The 23,419-nt window shown below is 49.7% G+C and overlaps 1 long non-coding RNA gene across 1 annotated transcript in view; it reads right to left on the bottom strand.

Moving 5' to 3' along the window:
• Positions 1-13,453, bottom strand: part of LOC129479776 (uncharacterized) — a 42,805-nt gene extending 29,352 nt beyond the window's left edge. The window contains exon 1 of the long non-coding RNA XR_008656782.2: positions 13,346-13,453. This is a non-coding gene — a long non-coding RNA (uncharacterized lncRNA). The remainder of the gene's footprint in view (positions 1-13,345) is intronic.
• Positions 13,454-23,419: the final 9,966 nt, after the last annotated feature.

Raw genomic sequence — 23,419 nt, 5'->3', positions numbered from 1 at the left:
CTTCTGCAGCATCATCAAGGAGGGTGTGCCTGGAATTCAAGCAGACTGCCCTCACACTCGGCAATACCCATCTGTCCCTTGGCCTCTTTCAAGTCCTCTGGTGATCATGATGAACTTGTCCAGGGCTCCGAGTATCTATTAATAAATAACGGTCCCTGAGATGACACAGTCCAATTAACAGGAACATGGCACTCAATGACGTGGTGGAGGGCGTGGGGGATGGCCAACTTTCACATGGCCTTACTCACTTGGGAGGTGAGGGCGCAGGGCTGCAGCAGCCTAGGGCCTTCCAAGGGCACCAGGGCCCTCATTAGACAGGGGAAAAGCTCCAGAGACACAAAGAACAGACAGAGGGATGGTAACAAAGCCACTCTGAACACCAATTCATGTCTTGGGTTAGTAACAGCTGCCAATATCTTTTGCATAAGTACTGCTAGGTGGGTGTCTGGTCGAAGCCGACGCGTGGGTAGTGAAAGAAACAGTCAAATTGACGAGAGTTAAGAACTGAGGGTTATTTTGAACTCTTACATTTTTAATTTGAGTTTCCTTCTTGTTCTTGTGGGGGGGAAAAGTTGTTTTTCCACGGGTAAGCCAAGGGAAGTGGAAAGAGAGAGCTGGTAGAAGTGGCCTTAATTCATTCTTGGTGTGCTCATTTTTCAGGATTGCTGCCTGGATGCAGGGGCATGGCCACGGAGACCTCTGGTGCCCTTTCCTGGGGCTGGAGGAATCCTGGATGGAGAATTCTGAGATGTAAGAAGGATGCCCAGAAGGTTTGAGGGGAAACTTGTAGTCATGGTAACCAGGCAACTCAGAATTTCCCCATGAGAGTGGGTGATCCCAGTTTGTGAGAGGCAAAATCTGAGGTTCAGAGAGATAAAGCCGGGCACCAAAATGCCTAGAGGAAAACCAGCACAGCAACTCATGCTCTTGGGGTGAGGGTGGCTCCCTTTGCCAAGTGCCCCATGACCCTCCTATGGGGAAGGAAGGACCAGCAGGTAGCAGAGCTACCTAGAGCCTGGAGCATGCCAAGAATGGGAGAGCCATGAGGGTAGAGGCGAGAGAGAGAAAACACGTTCAGAGCAAACCTAACTAGTGTTTCCACCGAGTTCTAGGATGGAGAACACCCTCATGACAGAGAAAACAACTCTAGTTAACCGGACAAATGGAAGCAGGGTTGGTGTGTCTTGGAGGGCAGAACAACTTTATAAAGTATTTTCAGAATTCTTTTTGTATTCAGGTCACACACACATTGGCTGGTTCTCGTTCCTCACGATTCCATCCCAGACTTCAAGAACTCTATCCCATCCTCTCTCGGCAAACAGTAAACACACACGGTCAGTTCCCTAGACATAGGGTGCCTCCTTGTGCACTAGGACCTCACCCTGTCCTCTGCAGCCCTGTGCCCAGCTGCTGTGCAGAGCTCAGGGAGCTCCTTCTTGCCCAAACCTAGGTATTCAGCAGAAATGCCATCATCTCACTTGGCACCGAGCAAAGTGCTCTAATCCCGTGGAAGGCAGGGAAGCCAGATTTTAACTCAGACAATATTTAAGACGCCCAGGAGCAGAGACAAGCGAATGTTTGCATAAATGCCCTCCCACTGAACTTCCTCCCTGCCCATCTGTCCCCTGGCATTCACACTGCTGGGGCCGCCTTGTGGGTAAACAAGGGAGTCCCTGGAGTGGCAGCCAGCCCTCCTGGCTGCCAGACCCCCCGCCCCACCATCCAGCCCTGCTCCACCTCCCCAGCCCCTGTGCTCCTGCTCCCACACCCCTTTCTCATCCCCTTTATCTCCTTCCTCTCCATTCCCATTTCTGGACCTGGCTTAGCCCTCTATAATGACTTAATCTTGCCGACAGGGTGACAAGCGGATGAATCGAACTCCGAGGCTTTTTTCTGCACTCCAGATTCATTTGAAGATTTCTCCCAGATGCGGCACTAAAACCCTAGATTCAATTTCCCTTTGACATAATAACCGAATTAGTCTCATATTGTCATACATAAATTACTAGCCAGTCAGGGTGCCACCAGAGGGAGAGAGAGCTGGAGAGAAAGCGAGGTGTGAGCTTCCAAAGGGGTGTGACTGTGACAAGTGGGGACCTGAATAACAATGGAAGACCAGAAGGGTAACAGCTAATCATATCTGACAAACGAGGAGAATTCCCAGGCTGCGGCAAAGCTAAAGAGTGTTTACCTTCCTCCCCGTGCCCCAGGCCATTAAAATGTCACCACGGGGAGCCTTGCACCTTACAAGAGATACACAGATCTAAATATCTTCTCAATTAAGTAATGCTCTGTTTGCAAAGGCTGCTTTCAAAGAGGAAAATGTAATTTTGTGGAACTCCGCTGAAGCCTCTTGGCCTGCAGACAGCACTGAGCTGAGCAGGGGGCTTGCATAATGCCTGGTTTGGAGTACAGATGCCCATCCTGGGCCCAGGGGGCTCAGCCTGGCTGATTCTGAGCACAGAGGCAGCATCCCAGCCTTGCCTACCCAGGCCCTGGGGGTGATTGCAGGCCAGGAGTCGATTGTGGCCAGATCAGAGCCAGCTGGAATGAGGTTCTCCCACCTGTCCACCAGCCACCCAGTCCAGGCCAGAGCTCTGGGGGAGCACCTTATGCCTCCCCCTCCATTTCCTCCAGCCCATCTGTCAGTTCTGGTCAAGTCTTCCTCCTAAAGGCTCTGGCCTCTGGCCTGACCTCTGCAAGTGGACGCCCACATTCCATCTTGCTGCGGCCAGTGCCACAGCATCCTGACCGGTTTCCCCACTTTCGATCCTATCTGACAACCCTTGCCCCACTCACCACCAGAGTTTATCTTGCCAAAATGCAAATTTGATGGCAGTACTCTCCCCAGTTACAACCTTCTGGTAGCTCCCTAAAATAGTAAAGTCCAAACTTAGCGTTTCCTGTAAGCCAAACAGGACCTGGCCAGGTTGCCTGTTGCCACAGGCATAACCCTTGCCCAGCCCCTCACACCCCATTTCCCAGGCAAGCCTCTGGGATCTTTCTGAGCTGCTCTTTAGGCCTAGAACATCCCTCTCCTCCTCCCCTTAAACACAGTCTCCATATAAAGCCTTTTCCGGCCCCCAGCCCTGGTCAAACCTCTCACTGTTCTCACCGACCTCCACTGAGCCCGGCTTTCTCCTAGCATGACCCCTAAAATGTTTTATTGCTCTTTGTGGTCTACTTAATCCATCTCTCCTGCTAGATATCAGGTTCTTTGAAGGCAAGGATGGGATCTTATTCAATGCTACTGTCCTCTATGCCTGGCATAGAGTAGGAATTTGATAGATGCTTGGAAAATAAACATTCAAGAAGGTGCGTGAAGCCAGCCCAGAGCAAACCAAGGGCTCTCATACACCCTGTGCAGCTCTACATGAGGGGCTTGTGTGGGCCCATCACACCCACCCAGTGAAATTTTAGTTTTTGTCGCATGCCTGCCATGAGCCCAGCTTGGGCTAGGAGCCATGTGACTTAGGACTTTTAGGTTCTTTGCCTGCGGCAGATGGTTAGTAAATGTGTAAGAGATTATCTGCTATGGGTTCTGTTCTCAGGAGCCTACCGCTTGTGGGGATAATAAAGAACAAGATACAATCAAGTATTCCACAAGATTGCAAGCTCCTAGAAGCAAGGAATGTATCCTATTCATTTCTACATCTCTGTCCAAGTTACCTGCATCCCCAACATGGTCTAGCAGAGCCCTTGTTCCGTACAAGTTGTAAAACTATGGAAATAAATGTGGATTTCATCTATAGTTTATCCTAAATGTAGTTTGGGGGACAGGAAAAGACCTGTCAATTTGTCTTTAACTTTTTATTTGTATTAATATCACCACCTTCTTGATTTGTTTTCAAGCCTGTATTAGAGAAATGCTTTCCCTTTATGTTTCTATTTAATTTGTAGTCTTGCAGAATCTCAAAGACTTAAGTGGCTTTAGAGCCAATTTATTAAATAGTTGGACTTGGTGGGAGTAGAATCAGGAAACAGCCTTTTGCCCTGTCACTACAGCCATTCAAACCAGCTCTCTGAGCGCCCCCTCCTCACCCCTGCTTAACCCCACCCCCATGGTATGCAGATCAAATCTCTTAACCTTTCAAAGGTTCTTGACTATTAACTGTCTTCATTCAATCCCATTATAAAAAAGTCCAGATTGACCTAAATCAAAACTTCACTCTCTCATTCAATTGAAGGCTTCTCTCCATCCCACCCTGTCCCCGCCTAGAGAACCTGCAATGGGAAGGAAACCAGCTTGCTGCTCATTCTCCCTCCTGGCCTTCCTCTTCCTCTTCCCTCATGGTCTGTGCATCCCCTGACTCCTCCAGGGTCAGGGCAGGGAACTTTTTTTTGGTTCAAGCTGTTGGTGGTTCTCTTTGGCTATTGAATGGCCTGGAAGATGTCCAAATGCAGGCTTTCTCCCATGTAGGTTCTTTAAAATATCCCTGGGAAAGCTCCACCAGGCAGGTCCCCAACAGGGCAATGGGCTCCCCACTGATCTTTCACGACTCCCCTCATTTCCAATGCAAGGGTGACCCACACAGCCTCCTTGGTCTCCTCTTCTAGCCAGTTCTCAGGGCAGCCATCTTTCAAGACCGCTCAAGCCTTGTTAATCTCTACTGGCCCATCCGGCCTTCAGGAGATATCCTATACCTTCAAACTCTGCCCACGCAGGCAGCTCCCAAGAGCCTCTCTCAGCTCCACTCCAGCAGAACTAGGGACAGGCCTCTGACTTTCTACAGCTTAAGTATCCAGCAGTGGGTGGGGTCAGGTTTCCCATTTGTAGTCAACACCCTCTTTCAATATGTGATTTTCCTGAAGCTTCCTTTACTTGGCTTGGAATGGGCAGGGGATGGGAAACTCATTGTGTTCCCCAAAAGACTCACAGTCTCAGGCCTTCTCTTACCAGGATGGGGTTGGCTGATGGGAGAGGGCTGTGAGCCAGTTTTTCTCTCTTGATAAGTCTGTAGCTACGTCTGACAATACTTCTATTGGGCAGGGTTCTGGTAGGAAATAGACAGCATACTCAAAGGGGTAATTGGACAGAGTCAAAGGGACTTTACAAAGGTGTGGGGAAGGTTCAGGGAGCCACAGGCCATGGGGAAGCATCTTAAATGTAAAAGGGCAAGGGCAATGGGAAGTTTCTGGAACTTTGGGAGATCTGGAGCTGTTGGACTGGTGCTACAGCCTTTAGTAGAGGGATTCAGCCACCCTCGGACTGTGACCAAGCAGAGAGGGAAACAGGGGAATAAATACCTTGGCCCCTCTCCCCCTGCCCTTGGATCTTCTGCAGGTACCTCCCATTGGCTGAAGCCAACGCAAAGCCTGAGGTTGAGGGAGGCCAGTTGATAATACTGGTAGCAGTCAGCCTGGCAGGACCAGGATAGAGAAGAACGGTGCTAGAGGGGTATGTTGGGAAATATCCAGTACATGCTCCTCTCTTTACAATGTGCAAAAACTTGTCACATTGTCCTCTGCTCGGAGCTGCAATGACATGAGTGAAAGTCCATTTGACAACTAATAACCCATCGCACACTTGTCTTTATCTCCTCCTCTCCTCTCCTCTCCTCCCAAAGGCATGGCATCTGCATCCCCAGTATAGACTGCAGAGAAGTGGGGAAGGCCTGGAGCCATGATAGCAGCCTCTCACCTTCTTCAAAGAGTGGCTTCCTTCTGAACCTGATCAAGACTAAGGCCACCCATGTGCAGACATCAGCTGAAAACCGCATAATCACAGTGCAAAGAAGACTGGAGCGAATGTTTGATTATCTGCCATTTGAGATTCTCTAGGCCTCAGCACCCCCATTATTAGCACACATAATTAAGAGCTGGCTCAGGCTTGCTGGCTGAGGAGCCCTTCAAGAGGCTGTGGCTATAGAAGGAAAGGAAACAATTGGGTCGGTGATGCCCGAGGTGGAGACGGCATTCCAATTTGACTTTGGGGGCACAGGGATGAGACGCACGGTGTCTCCTCCCTCATTTGCTACTCTAAGGATTGCTTCAGGCAGTGTCCAGCCCAGGTGGCACAGCCTTGTGGGCAGGGCTGCTGATTGCTGCTGGCAACCAGACTCCTCAGGAGAGCTGGCTTCTCCTGAAAGTGAGGACTGACTTTGAAAGACTCATTCATCAATGTCAGAGCTCCTGCAGACAGGATGAGGCCCAGCGTGGATGTGAGTATACTCACCAACACATCAGCTTCTTGTCACACAAACAAACAATCATGGATCATACACCTTAATGTTCACCTTTTCCTCTCCCACAATCAGGTGGAGTCAGAGGAGGTAAGGGGAGGGATTGTGGGGACACAAGATAGGAGCGAGGAAGGGAGCACTGGGCAACTCGGTCACAGAGAAGCAGGTCCCCAGGGAAGAGCCTGCTGGGCCCACAGCCTTGCCTGGGAGGACTGGAGATGGTGGTGAGGTCAGCCCATACTGCAGACTGTGGTATGGGACACTGGGGCCACCAGGCACCTATCTAAGCTCAAGCTCTAGCTGCTGTGAGCTGATGGTTGTAATGGCTAACTATAGGTGTCAGCTTGACTGGATTAAGGGATACCCCGATAGCTGGAAAAGCGTTATTAGGTGTTTCTAGGAGAGGTTAGCATTTGAATCAGTGGACTGAGTAAGGAAAATGTGCCCTCATGCAATGTGGGCGGGCACCATCAAATCGGCTGGGAGCCCAGATAGAACAAAAAAAGGCAGATTCTCTGTCTCTCCACTCTTGAGCTGCTCCACGCATCTTCTCCTGCCCTTGGACATCAGATCTCCAGGTGTCTGGCTTTTGGAAGCTGGGAATTGCACCAGCGGCCTTGACAGCTTCTCAGGACTTCAGCCTCGGGCTGAGAGTTACACTGTCAGCTTCCTTATTTCTCAGGTCTTTGGATTTGAACTGAGCCATGCTACCGGCTTCCCAGAGTCTCCAGCTTGCAGATGGCCTATTGTAGGAGCCAATTCCCCTAATAAATCCCTTCTTGTAGATACATGCACGTATACACTGATATGGTTTGGCTGTGCCCCACCCAAATCTCAACTTGAATTGTATTTCCCACAATTCTCACGCACTGTGGGAGGCACCCAGGAGGAGGTAATTGAATCATGTGGGCTGGTCTTTCTCATGCTATTCTCGTGATAGTGAGTAAGTCTCATGAGATCTGATGGGTTTATCAGGGGTTTCTGCTTTTGCTTCTTCCTTATTTTTTCTCTTGCTACTGCCAGGTAAGAAGTGCCCTTTGCCTCCCGCCATGATTCTGAGACCTTCCTAGCCATGTGGAACTGTAAGTCCAATTAAACCTCTTTCTCTTTCCAGTCTCGGGTATGTTTCTATTAGCAGCATGAAAACAGACTAATACGTACACAGACACACACATTACCCTATCAGTTCTGTTTCTCTGGAGAACCCTAACATGCTGGCTAAGAGCATAAATGTTTCCATCAGACAGACTTCCATTCAAATCCTGGCTAGGCTACCCCCTTGTCTTGTGACCTTGGGAAAACTGAGGCTCAGTTTTCTGATCTGTAAAATGGAAATGACCAATCTCAAAGGCTGTGCTGAGGATTAAATGGAGTAACATATGCAAACTGCCTGTCATCATACTTGGCACACAGTCTGCAATCAATAAATGACAGCGTTAGCCATTATTGTTACTGCTGGCAGGCCCTCATTCTTCTTGCTTAGCCAAATCCCACAGGGTGGCAATCTTGGTCATTTATTTATCCAAAAACTGTTTACTCAGCACCTCCCATATGGCACTGGAGAAAAAGAGGCCTCAAGAAGCTCTAAGACCAGCAATAGAGAGGAGGAGTAGAACTAACAGCTGTGATGTGGGGTGACCACAGGAGGCTGTGGGAGCACAGATGCAACCTGCCTGGCCCAGGCAGGGATGGGCAGGGAGGCCTGCCTACAGGAGGTGGCACCGGAGCTGACTCTTGCAGGATGAGTGGGTGCACCCAGGCAGTCACATTGGGGAAGCCGTTCCAGGCAGAAGCAACAGCCAGAACTGATGAGGAAGACATAGGAGAGTGGTGGCTTTGGAGTGGCCGCGGGTCAATGACAGGTGGAAGAATAGGAGATGGGCTGAAGAGGAAGTCATCATGCTGGACAGAAGCATCTGGATTGCATCTGCAGGAGCAAGGAATTCCAACAAAGGACAGCCAGGAGCAGAGGTCATCAAATAGCCCTCCTGGACATCATCATGACTTTGCCCAAGGTGTCTGAGACTTGCTGCCCTGGAGGCTGTCCAGGGAGAGCCCCAGGCCTGGCCCTGCATCGCCCACTACTCCCTGAAGTGAGGTCAGCCTGACCATCTGGGCATTGCTGCCTGGGAGTCAGCCCTAGGGGCCCCAGATTACCACTACTACCGCTACCACCACCTATCTCCTCCTGGAAGCTGCACCTGCCTAAGCCAATGCCTGGAACTTTGAGGGAAAAACAGCCCCAGTCCATCCATTTGCATCCACCCCTTGGAGGAGAAGGCCAGGCCAGAGTTGTGCTTTGCCCAGGCTGCCAGGAACTGGTGGATCCTGCATAGAGGTGGCCCCCAGGCTTTCAGATGGCATGTCTCTGCTAAGGGCACATTAACCTTCCTTGGCTCTGACAATTGTCCTTCTTGGAGACAGCAGCTGAATCCACAATCCAGTTCTACATATGGGAGAAATGGAGGCTCCATTCCCTCTAAAGTTCTAGCTGATGCTGTTCGGTGACAAGCCAGCTGCATGCTGTCACTGCTGCTGCAGGGACATAGGGAACAGGAATGGCGGGGGGAGGTCCCTCCACGCTCTCTGAAAATTGGATGTCTTGAACAGCTTCGAAGTTCCACACTGACTCTGCAAGTGACAAGGGCTACAGGCCAGAGAGGAAGGCAAAGTACTTCATAGAATGGGTAGAGGAGGGATAAGGATTTGGGACTAAATTTTTAATCGAAGCCCTAGGTGATCTCAGAAAACTCACTTAACCTTTTTGAGCCTCAGTTTCCTCTCCTGCATTAGGGGGATGACTGCATTACTGGCAAAAATTTATTGTGACAATGATTGCCTGTGTTTCTCAAATAGGGAGCTCTGCCCCTGGGCCTACATGGTGATATGGTGAGAAGTACATATTTTCCTAAGGCATATATTTTATCCAAAGATTTTAGAGACAAGCATATTTTAAAACAGATAAATATATATTCTGGAGAAGCATATAACATTTTAATTAATTATAAAGATAAAATTTGAATTATTAAAGCAATTCTACTTTGGCTAGACTCTTTGGGCTATAGCCAGACCTCGGGACCCTGCTTCCTGCTTCCCTGTCATTGGGGATGTGTGAACCAGGCCACTGAGAGGCACAGCACAGGGAATCCTTTTTGTGACACAGGGCAAGTGTTAATATCCACTGCCTGAGAGTGGAACATTCGAGGCTGTGTGTCTTTGTGGCCCATTTTGCCCATGAACTTTTTTATTATAACCACAACTATCTAGTCCATCTATCCATCTTTGATACAATCATAGAAAAACTATGGGCATCAAAGGATACTTGTCCCTGGAGAGTGAATATCCTGGGAATAATTCAGAGAAGTGGATGGGAGGGAACCAGCACAGGCTGGAGGAGATAAGCAGGAGGAGATGGGGCAATTGCTGGCATAGGAGACAGACACCTGGAGAATGATATTGGGGGAGGAGAAATCTAGGATCCGAGGGCCCCAGGGAAAAGTGGAGGCAGAGTCACAATATGCTGCAGATCACACAGAGAGGGCTCAAGACCACCTTCAGCCACAGGCCAGGTGGGGAGCAGGAGCCGCAGGGAGGGAGATGATGGCCCATTGCTAAGTATGAAAATGACCTCTCTAGGTCTCTGACACTGATTTATCCCTGCCCTTTTATTGCAGACCCAGTTTAACAGTCAGTCCTCTGTGTCCCGTTGATCATGTTCTGCCAGGTTTATGGAAAAGCCATCTCAGCCTAGCCTCTGACTGTTCTCTTCCCTCAAGCTTAATACCGCTTAGTTTAGGGAACACAGCCATCTGCTTGCTGGAAGCGCATTAGCCCAGAGATGCCCCAGTTCTTTGACTTGTGGCCTGTGTGATCGAAACTGGGGAGGTAGAGACTGCATGCAGCTTTAATGAATAACAATGGTGAAGTATATTTAAATGTATAGATTTTTAGCAGCAATAGAAATGTTGAAAGGGAGCGAGGAAGCCCATACCCCATACTCCATGTAATTCATTTTATTCCTGAATAAAATAAACTGAAGTGCACAGTTACAGGCCTGGTGCTTGCAATCTATCAGTTTTGATCAAGTGGCTGAGAGTATTTCTTAATGCCTGAAATTCTTTTTTCTTTTTTCTTTTTATTTTTTAAGTTCTAGGATACATGTGCAGAACGTGCAGGTTTCTTATACAGGTATACATGTGCCATGGTCGTTTGCTGCACCCGTCAACCTGTCATCTAGGTCTTAAGCCCACATGGATTAGGTATTTGTCCTAATGCTCTCCCTCCCCTTGCCCCCCACCCCCCGACAGGCCCCAGGGTGTGATGTTCCCCTCCCTGCGTCCATGTGTTCTCATTGTTCAATCCCCACTGATGAGTGAACATAATGCCTGAAATTCTTAAAAAGACCTGTGGACTTTAGCAGGGGCACACATGATTTCTGCCTCCAGGTGGAAGAAGATACTTTCCCAGAACTCACCATTACCCAAAAGTGGGCCTCAGAGTCATGCATTTGGGGTTACAAATTCAGGGGATACCGTGGGCCACAGTGATTAACTTTGACATTTCAGAATGTTCCTGCCATTGGACACCAGATGATGACCTGAAAACCTAAACCTACGTGTTCATCCAAATCTGTGAATCACTTCTGAAGCTGTCACTTTATTTCCAGCAAACAGCTCTGCAATTCTCTAAAACAGGGGATTCTACTGAGCCGAGGGCATTTCATCGATGGGAAATGAGCACAGTCTCCAGTTGTCATCTGCTCAGTCCTCCTGTCCCGATGGAATCTGAATGTCTACATGTCCTAGAACAAATCGGCAATGTTTCCCCCCTGCAGCTTCAAGTTCTCTGTGTTCAGATTTCTTCAGGAAGAAAATAATGTAATGAATCACAGGGAATCCAACACATTGGGTGAGAAAGCATTTGAATGAATTTCTTCGACAAGTGTTCACCACCCAGCAATGGGATGGGCACGAGGATGAAGGAAATAAACCATCAGAGAATGTCCCCCTTACATCATGCAATCAACCTGTCTTGCGAAGTTTGCAACCTAGACTCTTCAGATGATGCGTACTTTTTAAATTCGAATAAACTGTTAAAACTTCTTTTGTCTCCCTTTTCCTGCAGGTACAACATCAGAGAAAGAATGCAGATTTTCGCCTATCCACAAAGCTTGGCAAGCTCTTTACTGGTAGGGGATAAGGCCTTACTAGACTAAGTACATGAAATCATTAAGTAAAACAAAATGTTTCATTAAAAATGTCAAGTGGGTAGCTTAAGGTCAAGTGAGACAGATTTGGCCTAAAGGCTTTATGTTGTTGTGTACACTTACAGAAAAGAATCCATAAAAAGAGCTCAGCTGGGAAGTTGAAAACACATGTAACATAGATTACAAATTTCAAGGGGCCACAGTGTAAATTTCTTTAAGTTTATTCTATTTCTTTCAGGCCCTACACACAGGCATTGGAACCAACACTTCTTTTTATGCCTGACCCAATCTCAGCAAACATTAAGGGACCCCTGGGCACCAGTCATTATGCTTGGAACTTCCCTTTAATCTGCATACAGCCCACTGAGATAGAGATTATTAACCCCAATTTTATTGATGAGTAAATAGTCTTATAAAGGTTAAGGGGCATTCAAGCCTCACTACCAGCATCTTTGCCTTTAAACCTCAGCTGCCTCTTAGTGTTTAGAAGGTGGATAAAAATAGGAAAAATAAACCTCAGCTGCCTCCTATCACTGCCAGCTGGAGCTGGGACTGTTTAGATACAGCCTTGGGGAAACAATTTCCTCATAGCATAGTTCTCAAACTTCAGGATGCCTACTTGAGAAACATTACCAAAAAAAAAAACAGATTTGGGGTTTCCGCAACTGATTCAGCAGGACTGAAGATGAGGGCTGGTCATCTGCATTTTTAGAAGCACCCTCCGTGGCTAAGTTGCAGGTGGCCCGCCAAAGATCGCACTTTGACCTCCTCTGGCAGGACATCTCCCGCAATCACTCCTCTGCCTCCAGGCAGACACACCACACATACCAGCCCATCTTTGAAAAGAATGCTAGATTTTAGAAGCTCTTTCCAGGATCTTCTGGTTTGGTGCAGGAACCTGGAGGCCGTCCTCACCACTTTCCAGGCCGAGCAAGGGAGAGGCAGGAAAGAAAGAGTGAGCAGGGCTCCTCTGCTCCTTCCAGGACCAGCCCCGCCGGCAGGAGTGACTTTTGCAAGCCTTGCTTGTCAAATAGCTGATTCCCACCCTCTCTGCTGCTCATGGGGGCCGGAGCAGCGTGGCTCAGCACTCCTCAGCAAGAAGGGTTCTGGCAACAATCCTCTAAGAAGGAGAGTTTACGGTTCTGTCTCTGGCATTATAAAATTAATATGCTTCTGAAGAGAGCAGGAGAGGACTTTCGGGGTAAATGTCTTTTTCTTTTTTCCCCCAGGGTAAAGGCCACTTAGCTCAAATTCAGTCAGCTGGCTCCATGGGACCTCAAAGTGTTTGGGGCTTAACTGTACAGGAAGAGAATGTTGTATACACAGCCCTGCTGCATTTTCTCACAATGGGTTCTAGCTCTTCCCTTGAGGCCTTGGGAAAGAACTGCTGGAGTCCTTTATGGCCAGGAATCCACCCTCTCCCAGCCAAGCTCTCCTTGCCTCCACAGCACATAGGAACTCATTTACTCATTCATCTCTCCAGCCAACCATTCCCCCACCATCCTTCCATTCTGCATGTAGCCAACCAACCTGCCAGCCAACATAGTTCTCACGCTTTCATTCATCAAATGTTTATCGAGCCCCTTCAGTGTACCAGGCTCACCGTTACAAAGCCAGAATCTGGAGCCATTGCTGTCTCTATGAGCATGTGGACTCCAGTGGTTCTCAAACTTGGCTGAAGATTAATGTGGCCTGGAGCCTTTAAAAATCTCAGTCCTATTCATCGTGTTGGGGACACACAGATGAATAGGACTTCTCGCCATTAAGGAGATTACATCTCAGAAATTTTGCTTCAAAGGTAGAGGGAGACCAGATATTAAAGCTATGGTTGAGATTTTATTCTCTTGCCCAACTATCAAACTCCTACTTACCCGTCAAAACCCAACTCTAATACGCTCAGCCTCCAAAACTCCTCCCCATTCACCCCAGGAGATTAGATATTTCCCCAGTGTCTTACTGTGTTTGTTCATGGCTTGATTCTAGCCTTGTTGTTGCTATTTGTATCTGTCTCCGGTGAGGGCAGCAACCAGTCTTTCTTAAGTGTATTTCTTGTGCTGAGCCCATGCCTGCTGGGCAGCAGTTTAGTGGCTTTCTAACTTTTGTGAACCTAAGAATCACCTGGGAAACTTGGTAAAATACTGACCACCCCCCGCCAGCTCCACCCCCATGTGGTCTGACTCAGTAGGTCTGAGATCGAGGCTTAGGAATTTGCATTTTTAGTTAAGTTTCTCGGGTGAATCTGATATAGGTTCTCTGCAGAACATACGTCGACAACTATCATGCCGGTGACTCCATTAAAGTTTTTTGAATGAATAAATAAATAAAAACCAAGGAATTAAAGGTCAGCAGAAAGTCTGGGAATTTAGTAAGGTCTGTGGATTGCATCCATGTTAACTTCCTAGTTTTGATATTGAATATAGTTATATGAAATGTTACCACTGGGAGAGACTGGGTGAAGGGCATGTGGGGCCTCTCCTTACTATTTTTGTAACTTCCTGTGAATCTATAATTGTTTCAAAGTAAAAAGTTAAGAAGTCTATGGTTTTCCCAGGCCTCAAGGATGTAGCGTGGTAAGTTGCTTCAAACCACTGATCAACGGACCTTTCACTCCACCCCCTAGAGACACCAACCCACAGCTGAGTACGATTAATTACAGACTTAATGATCATGAAGGAATTCTCTACTATACCTTTCATTCTTTGCCTAATTGGTCAATATCTTCCCAAATAATCTTATAATAAATATTTTCTTTTGATGTAAGGTATGTTAAAACTATTTGGGGAAGTTGAGGACAGCATTTGAGACGATGGAGACACTATTACAAAGCCAGAATCTGGGGCCATTGCTGTCTCTATGGGCATGTGGACTCCAGGGTTCTCAAACTTGGCTGAAGATTAAAAATCTTTAAAAAAATTTTAAATCGGAGCCTTTAAAAATCTCAGTGCCCAGGCCACACCTCATTCCAATCAAAATGAGAATTTCTGGGTAGGACTCCAGGCATTAGGGTTCTTGAAAGCTCCCAGGTGATTCCAACCAGTGGCACAGGTTGTTGGCCTGTGAGCACACCTGTGGGCCTGCACAGGAGGAGGGAAAACTGTAGTTCCTTCTGAACTCCTGCCTCTAAACTCAGCTCAGAAAGACTCACAACACTATTCAAGGCAGGACCAGCCCCGTGATCTCTTCTCTGCCATTCTCCTTCCTCCAAGCCAATACCTGGAGGCAGGAAAGACTCCCACTTGCCTTCCAGTGAAAGCCTTCGTTGGGTCCACAGTGCTTTCCACATGTGCAGAGACCTTCTTGTCTGTGGGGCTGAAAGACCCCTTTCATAGTGAATGGACACTTCACATGGTCTGGGAGGCCCTCAGTGTCCCTTGGAAGTTCACCAGGGCTGGCTGGCTCATCGACAGGTGGGGTCCCAGTGTCTGTCCTGGTCAGGAAATCCTTTCAGGACAGAGTCTATCAGATCCATGCTGGAGTTTTGCCAGGGTGAAGGGGCTACATTGAGGACCCTTATGGTAGAAAAGGGGCTGGTGCTTAGCTCTGGGGGCAGAGCACCAGGTAAGGGGCTAGTGGAGCCCTGTCTGGTCACAGATGGGGTAGAGGATCCCTTTGGGAGCATGTCACCCACTGATGATGTGGTCCTGTTTGTCCCATGGAGAGGGCAGGTTTTCGGGTCCTGGGGATTCTGAAGCACGGTCCATGGTGCCTGGAGGTTACAGACAGCCCAGTTCTCTCTGTAGTGCCTGAGGGCTCTCCACCATCACCCTACCCCACAAGGGTGGGGGTGGGGCTGGGAAGGACCAGTGCTGACACTCCGCAGACTGCCACATAGGATGAGAGGGAGTACCCGTGACCAGAGGATACCCTCCACTCAGGGTGGTGCAGCCCCCTGGAGGACCCATTAGAGAAGGCCTAGTTGTCTAACCAGGCTGCGTCCACTGCTAGCTGATCAAGGGCTTGTAATGAGCTCTGGGCTCCCCAGGCTCACCTGGAGACAAATAACCAGCTTGGCTTCATGGACCTCTTGGCCATCCCTACCCACACCTGCCTGCGTACCTCAGCTCCTTTCTCCTTTCCGCTTACCTCTGGTTTGTCAAAAACTTGTAGATCAAGCTGGGAGACAAAGCCCTCACATTGATTCACTGAACCTTATGACTGCTTTGAGTAGAAATGTGAGACCAGGTGCAGTGGCTCATGCCTGTAATCCCAGCACTTTGGGAGGCCGAGGTGGGTGGATCACTTGAGGTCAGGAGTTTGAGACCAGCCTGGCCAACATGGTGAAATCCCCGTCTCTACTCAAAATACAAAACTTAGCCAGGTGTGGTGGCGGGCACCTGTAATCACAGCTCCATAGGAGGCTGAGGCAGGAGAATCATGTGAACCTGGGAAGTGGAGGTTGTAGTGAGCTGAGATCGTGCCACTGCTGCACTCCAGCCTGGATGACAAAGTGAGACTCTGTCTCAAGAAAAAAAAAAAAAGTGAATTTTCCGGATGATCCAAACAGGAAAGGCAAATTTTAATTTTGGGTCTAGCCACTGTAGTAGCCATTATTTAACCTATTTTAGCCATTGCATTGTACACATTAAATCCCCCCAACTCCCCATTTTACAGATGAGGAAAGTGAGGTCCCAGCACATACAAACATTGACTTGACTCAAGAGCCCACACATGTCATCGCTGTGTTCTGTGTGACCTCCAAGATCCTTCACACTAAGACCTAGAGGTCGCTCTCATTGCCCCTGGAAGGGACCAGAACCCCTGTCCCTGGGAAATGGAGGACAGTCTTCTGTAGTTGTCTGGATCAACACTGTCCACTGAGAAACAGGACGCCTAGAAGCAGGAGATCCGGGGAAGAGAAGCCTTGGCAATGCCCTTCTTGACCCGCTGGATGAAAATGGCCTAGTGGGCTGAGCCCCGGTTTGGGCAGGAAGGCGAGATTTGTAGGCCCAAGCCGGCTCCCATCTCTGAGGCTCTCCCCAGCCTGCTGGGACATTTGAGGAGGAGGCTAATGTCAAAGATGGAGTGGCCCAATTTCTGTTTAAATCTGATATGGGGAGCTGGGAGGAGGAGGATGAAGGTGTGAGGAGAGGGTGGGCCCACTTCTCCAGGTGCATCTTCCCTAGATGAAGCAAAGCAGAGAATCCCCAATTGTGGTCTCACACGCTGGGTAACTGAATTTGAGATAAGCATCTCACGATGTCCCTCTGTTAATATCTTCTATATCTTACTTTTATCCCATCTCCACTTACTAGCTGCGTGATTTGGGGCAATTTCTGTTTGTCAGTTTCTCCATCTGTGAAACAGGTATAATAACAGTATCCAGCACCCAGGGTCGTAGTGAGGCTTAAACAGTTCAATGTGTGTAAAATACTCAGCACAGTGCCTGGCACATAGGCAGTACTCGGTCGGTGTTAGCTAGTAGTAACAGGTCTCTTCTGAGACAGAGTAATTTCTTTTTCCATAAGCGACACTTTGGATAGATCAAAGAACTTTCTTGCCTGTTAAACAGGCTAAGACACGTAAGATTATTTTACAAAGAAAACAGAAGCATCTCCTTCCTGGGACCCTTGTAGAAACTATTGTGGTTCAGGCAAAAATAATAATAAACATGTGTTGAGGGCCTACTGTGTGGTGGGCACTTCTGTGTGCATCATCTCATTGAGCCCTGATAGCCCTCTGCAGGTGTTTTCCTTTTATAGAAAAGGAAGCCCAGGCTCAGAGGAGGTCAAGTGCCTTGCCCCAGTTACAACTATGGTCCGAGCCTCCTTGCCCCTACCTGTACCCGGCGACAGAAGATGGACAGACAGTATGACCTTCAGAAAACCTCTGCAACCCGAGGAGTCTCACCTGGGCTTGCTCAAGCCATCAGCAAAATGGAGATCTGAAAATAATCATGCTCCATTCAGAGTGTTTCTCTTCCCTCCCAGTAATACATTCTCCCGACATCCAGCAGAGCAGGGGGGGGCGGCAGGCCCAGGGCACTGACTGACATCTCTGAGCAGAGCTTTTCAGTGGACGGAGTGCGGACGGCATTGCGTCTGCGGAGGCCCGCAGGCAGGGTGAGTGCTGGGCTCCCGCAAGAACAGGCGGTCCTTGGAGGCTTTTGACTCACACTTCGGAAATTGGTTTCATGCATGGGCTATCAATGGGGGCCTGGCTAGATAATAGGATTTTCCAACACAGCTCTTTCCCCCTCGTCTGCAGCCACCCAAATCTCTGTGCAGAGCGCCTGGAGGGGACGTGATGTGCTTGGCAGGGAGCGCCACGTCAGGCTCCACAGTCCTGGTTGGGGTGATGCGCGTCTAAGAAGCCATGGTTCAGAGCAGTGTCGGAGAACAGCTTATGTGCTCCACAGGTAAGGATGGGGGGTGTCCCAGGCAGGCACCCGCAGCCAAACCTTTCCATGGTGGGTGGGTGTGTGGGGGTTCTCAGGAAGTTCCAGGTCCTCAGGAAGTAGCTTGTAGGGCCAGGCTACTGCTCACAGCTGACTGCAGGGTACCACCAGCCTCGACTGTCCACAGCAAGTCCCTCCATGCCCAATCTGACCCAGAGGGAAGCACATCAGAGCCCAGAAGCCCAAGAAGCCCAAGGGCAACCATGCCCCAGAAGCAGACGTTCGTGAAGGTGTCGCTGGGGAAGCGTTCTCAGGAGAAATGGGGAGAAGGAAGGAAATAAGGATGTGGTCTGGGCCCGAGATCAGCTTCAGTCTCATCCCACTGGGAGCTCAGGAGCACAAATGATACCACAAGGTCAGGCTCACCTTGAGGCAAGGGGCCTGGTCTTTTTTCCCTACTGTCTGTTCGTCGGTCATCAGCTGTTGGCTTAGGGCAAGGGAACTGAGAAGGCATGTAGCTAGCCTCTGATGGCAGGCAGCTCCTACTCAGCTAAGGTGAATTATCCAGAGAAGGGGCAGCTGGGAGCTTTAGTGGCCAACCCACACAGGGGCTGGGGGATGGGCTGCACCCGTCCAGCAAAGGGGACTTGGGGGTGTACCAACATCCCTGCACCATGCCCATGGGAGTACAGCCAGGGCACACCTCAGCTGGAACCCTGTCAAGAGCAGCCTGGTGATTCTGACTTGTAGAAAGCTAGAGGGCCAATGTGCCAGACAGCTGTACAATGGGCAGTGTCTGTGACAGCCTCAGCCAACCCCCAACACCCATACGCTGACACTACAAAGCCAGTGATTCTCAAATCTGCCCTCTTATCTTTTCCCAGCAGGGCCACAGGGCTGCAAGTTTCATCAAGGGCAGCATCTGGGAGCCTTTGCCCAGGGCCCCTGAAGCCAGGGCCAGCCCCATCTGCACGCAGGCACACAGACACCTGTCAGAGTTATTCTGTGACGATCCAAAGCCTCCTACCCAAGAGCCTTTAATACAAGTTTGCTGCTGAAACACAAATATCCGCCTTCGATGCGGAAGAGAGATTAAATTAGGAACAATTTTAATTCTTTCTGGCAGAGGGAAGCGAGCAAAAGCTGTCAGTTCCCCAGTGATAGATTGTTAAGGAAATCCAGGTTTAAAGGCATTTCATAAGTTTGCTTTTGCCTGCTAATAAAGAGAGTCGGCTAACGGAATCCGATCACCAGGCGAGATCGTAATGAGATAATGCAATGTGTTCCACAGAGACCCAGCCAGCTCCTTGAAATTCCTCCGAGAGAGTTTCTGAAGTACCACATTGTGACAAGGAAGGAAAAGTAAGAGGGAAAGAGAGAAGGGGAAATGGGCATAATTAGCCAAGTAGATTAGGTGATTCAACAGAGATCATACGGTCTCAGCAGGCTGCGGGGCTGTGGTATTTATCATCTACCTCCCACCTGCTTCTTGGTCTCCAGGACTGCGTGTTTTCTCAGTGAGAGAAGCAAGCTCAGAGTCACATTCCTGGAATATGCAGAGATGGAGGCCTGATCACAAGCAAGGTGCCTGGAGTCCTCACCGGGTAGCTGGGAGTGGGCCTCAGCGGGGTCTCTTCCAATACCCCAAGGGTTTGAGGGAAGGGGCTGTGTTCTGAGGGACCCTCAGCCTAGGCTTGAGGTCACTCAGCCCCGTGTCCAGCTGGCTGTCAGCTGTGCACTGAGTGTTCAGGTTGGGTGGCTGCGATAGCTTGGGCTCTGCTTTAAAGGTGTTTGGCCCCTGCCCTGGGGGTTGTTCTGGGGCTGAATTACACCCTGGGTTCATGCCATGGTCTGGCCTGGGCTAATTCTATGTGTTCACTTGGATGCCAATGGTCAACCTATTTGGCAAACCACAAAAGCAGACTCATCCACATGCAAAGAAAATGTAATTCCAGGCTTAAGGCAATAAAATAAACTTCCAAACTCCTATTTGCTATTTCAGCAAGCTCAGCCCCCACACCCACTCTGCTCTTTTCACCACCCTTGTAGGCATGGACAACCTTTTTTTGTTCTAAAGAACTTTGAGAATCTGAAGGCTATGAAAACCTCTTTCCAGAAAAAGTGCAGACACACATAGACACCAAGTTGTCATGTAATTTCAGGGGCTTACAGATCCTGATCCTGAATCCTAGCTTTCTAAACTCTGGAGAGGAGGGGGCGATCCTCTCTTTGGTGTACACTGTGCAGACAGATGCGGCCCAGGCAGGAGGCCATGTGGAGCTGGTCCGGCCCTAGAGACAGGGAGCGCAGTTGCATTTCCTGTACTGCCCAGATTGTGTTTCCAGGCCTCTGGGTATCTGCGGTGAAAGAGAAGGCAGTGGCCAGCAGGGCAGACAGTGGTGACAAGAAGTGAAGGCCAGGGATGGTGGCTCTCAGGTGCAGGTGGCAGCCCACATGATTGTCTCTTATCTTGAGAGATCTCTGTCACCGCCCCGCCCCGTTCCCTAAATGGCCCAGTAGATGGTCTCTTGGAAGGAAAAGGGCTTTTGTACACGCTTTGGAAGGCAGCAGAGAGTAGGTGCTGGGAGACCATGTCCTCTGCTATAGCCAGAGGGAGAGAACCCCAAGGGACAGAATGGTGCTGGCGACATTGGAGAGGTAGAGGTAACTGAGGCTCTGGAGCCTGAAAGGACTCCCAGAGGGAGGGTGGGTCTGGGGTATTGGAGACTGCTCACCTCCTGCCCAGGGACTGGAGGGGCTCTGAGCTGAATGTATCCATAAGTTTAGACACAGCCATTGGCATTGCTGCCTAAAAGGGGCTTCTTTCTCTCAGTGATCACTGATGTATCGTGTCCCTGTAATTGTGTATTGTATTTTGGCATTGGTGCATCCAGAGGAGATTGGAAATCCAGATCGAACCCTCTGTCCCTGGCAGGACATCCATCACACACTGAGGGGACTGGGTAAGGTGAGGGAAAGGGGCGGAAAGTCAGGGGGTGCTCGGATGCAACCAGAAAAAAGTGGGGAGCCATGCGGAGGAGGATTTTCTCTGGATCTCAGAATCCTTTGTGGCCCAGTGCCCGGCTAGCAATGCTCACATTGCTCATGTGTCTGGACTTGCAGAGAGGATCAGGGTATGGGGAATGGGGGCCCTGGCATCCCAGGGGCCTAGACTTGTCTCTCAGTCATTCAATGATGAGCACTACTTGGGTACCACCTTATGCCAGACACTGTTCTAGGCACTGGGGATACCACAGGAAACAAAATAGACCACATTCTTGGAGTAGGTATGCTAGCAGAGGTGCTCAGGCATGGATCCTGGTCTGCACATGTGGGGACCAGATGCCCCACCATCACCAGATAAGCTACCCAGTGTCCCGCTCTTGCAGGGTGACAGGATAGACCCTTCCTCAAAATGGATCAGGGGAAGAGCTACAGGGCTTCTGGCCCCCATCCTCCCACGTCCATCTCCTTGAGCTAAGAAGACAGACATCAGGGTCCATCTCCTTCCACCACCCAACTCACCAGGGTCTAGGCCTGGCTCTGGCAGGACTCTCTGAATGAGCTGTGGCAGGTCACTTCCCTCTCTGCTCCTTGGCATTCTTAACTGTAAGATGAGGCTAATGACACCAGCTCCAGGTGTCATCACATCACCAGAATTCTGTTAGGACCGTGGAACCCACAGAAAGTCTGGTCGGAGAAGAGACTTCAGGAATCCTTGAGCCCAGTGGCCTCATTTATATAAGAAGAAACCAAGGTCCACAGTGGCTCCTACTGAGATCTTGTCTTAGAACGCTGCTGATGGATGAGAGGCTCTTTGTAAACATGAGGGATTGTTTTGTTACTTTTGCTATTTTTCCTTTGAGGTCCACTGGCTGGCCTCCCACGGCCCAAGCAGAGAAAGGAGGCATGAGCCAAGAGTCCCCTGTGGGTCCCCAAGTCCTTCACTTGTCCTCAAAGACCTTGTTGGCCTCAGGCCCCGTGGAGCTCTCCCTGCTGTGACTGCCCAGTCCCTCTAAGAGGACGGAAGCTGTTTATTGCTTTCTTGCATGGTGGGGGAGGCTGGAGTTATAGGCTAATTAAACCACAGACAGATTCCTCAGCAGTTGGCTGGGACCATAAGTGCTGTTACAACAGTAAAAGGCCAGAGATGACAGATGGAGCTTTTCCAGGATTATGTCACCATCGACCCCGAACACGGTCTCCACTGCACCCCTCAGCTTCAGGGCCATGCTCCATAGGGTGATTGCTCCGCACCAGGGAAGTCTATAGATGATTAGGGGAAAAAGCAAAAACAAAAGACAGGAGTGGAATGGGCTCAACCCAAACGCAGTGTCAAGAAGTAGCAACCTGACCACACTGTGGTATCCCTGAAAGAATAGGAACCTGTCCAAGATTCTTCTCAAAGGGAGAGCAGGGATGTTCTTCCCAAAGTCGAACTGAAATCCCTTCTGCTGCCAAGACAGCAAAGGGATAGGGACAAGGAGGATGATTTGCCAAGATACAGACGCTACCAGCTGGTGAAGGGTCCTTTATGGTGATCAAAAGCTACCCCGGGGCATATCCTGATGGCTCCCTGACAGTTGCCCCAGTCAGGGTTCCTGCCTGTTGCACTGCCTTCAACCTACCTTTTTCAGGAAGTCAACCTCGATGAGATTAAGCCAAAATCTTGACTTTGTTTTCTAGGCTACCCACAATCAATGAGCTGGAGGGAGGGAGGAAGAGAAAGGCAAAGAAATGATCTCACCATTAGAAATAACCTTCAGGAGAAAGTCTTCATCTGGTTATGGAGCCAGCCAGGTTGCCTCTGGGTCCCCTCTCTGCTGGTGCCCAGTGGCATTGGCTTGGACAGTTCATGTAACCATCCCTGGGCTTCTGGTTCCTCCGCTGTAGTAAAAACAGCTAAATATTCCTCCCTTGTGGGTATACTGCGAAGCTCCAGAGAGATCATGCATTTACAACTGCAAAGTGCTTGGTAGAGATGAACTGTGGTTTTTCAGCCACTCATCGGAGAACACAGGCTCCAAGAGGAGCTAGAACCTTCTTTACCCTGGAGAAGAAATCCCCTCTTTCCTTGATAATGAATTCCTTGGAGTTCGCAGAATCAGAAAAGCTACGCTAAAGTCTAACCTCACACCCAGCTGCGGCCAGGCTGCTGAAGGGACAGACCCAAACGGCAACTGTGAGACAGAGAAGCTGGAGCTCAGGAGAGGCCCGGCTCCCACCTCCCTCCAGCTGGGAAGATGATACAAATTTGGCCAGTCCATTCCTCTGTTTCCCAGCCACCCATGTTCCTGAAAACCTACAAGGTCACTCAGCCCAGCTGGAGTTCTAGCTGGAGCACTGACATGATGTGATCTGACAGCCCTTTCTACTGCTGCCAGCCGAGGGCATGGACAGAGGCTGCAGCCTGCTGGTAGAGTGGGGAGGGGTAGCTGTGTCTCGGCCTGGGCATGGCGCGGGGAGGCCAGGAGGACCAGAGGTGCTAAAAGACAGAAAAGCTGAGGAGCAGGTTTGTAGGAAGTCCCCCAGCACTCTCCCGCCCACCTCCCACCTGGCACCCTCACCACACACCTCACACTCTAAGACCAGCCCCAGTGTTCAGGAGCCACCAGCATTGGGGTTGTCTGATTGGGTCACCCCATGGATTGCAGCCCTGCAGGAAATGGGTGAGGAAGAAGAGGGGCATCTGTGATC

Source organism: Symphalangus syndactylus, chromosome 3 (genome assembly GCF_028878055.3).
Source record: "Symphalangus syndactylus isolate Jambi chromosome 3, NHGRI_mSymSyn1-v2.1_pri, whole genome shotgun sequence".
Classification (NCBI taxonomy): domain Eukaryota; kingdom Metazoa; phylum Chordata; class Mammalia; order Primates; family Hylobatidae; genus Symphalangus; species Symphalangus syndactylus.
This window is presented reverse-complemented; position numbering and strand designations above follow the sequence as displayed.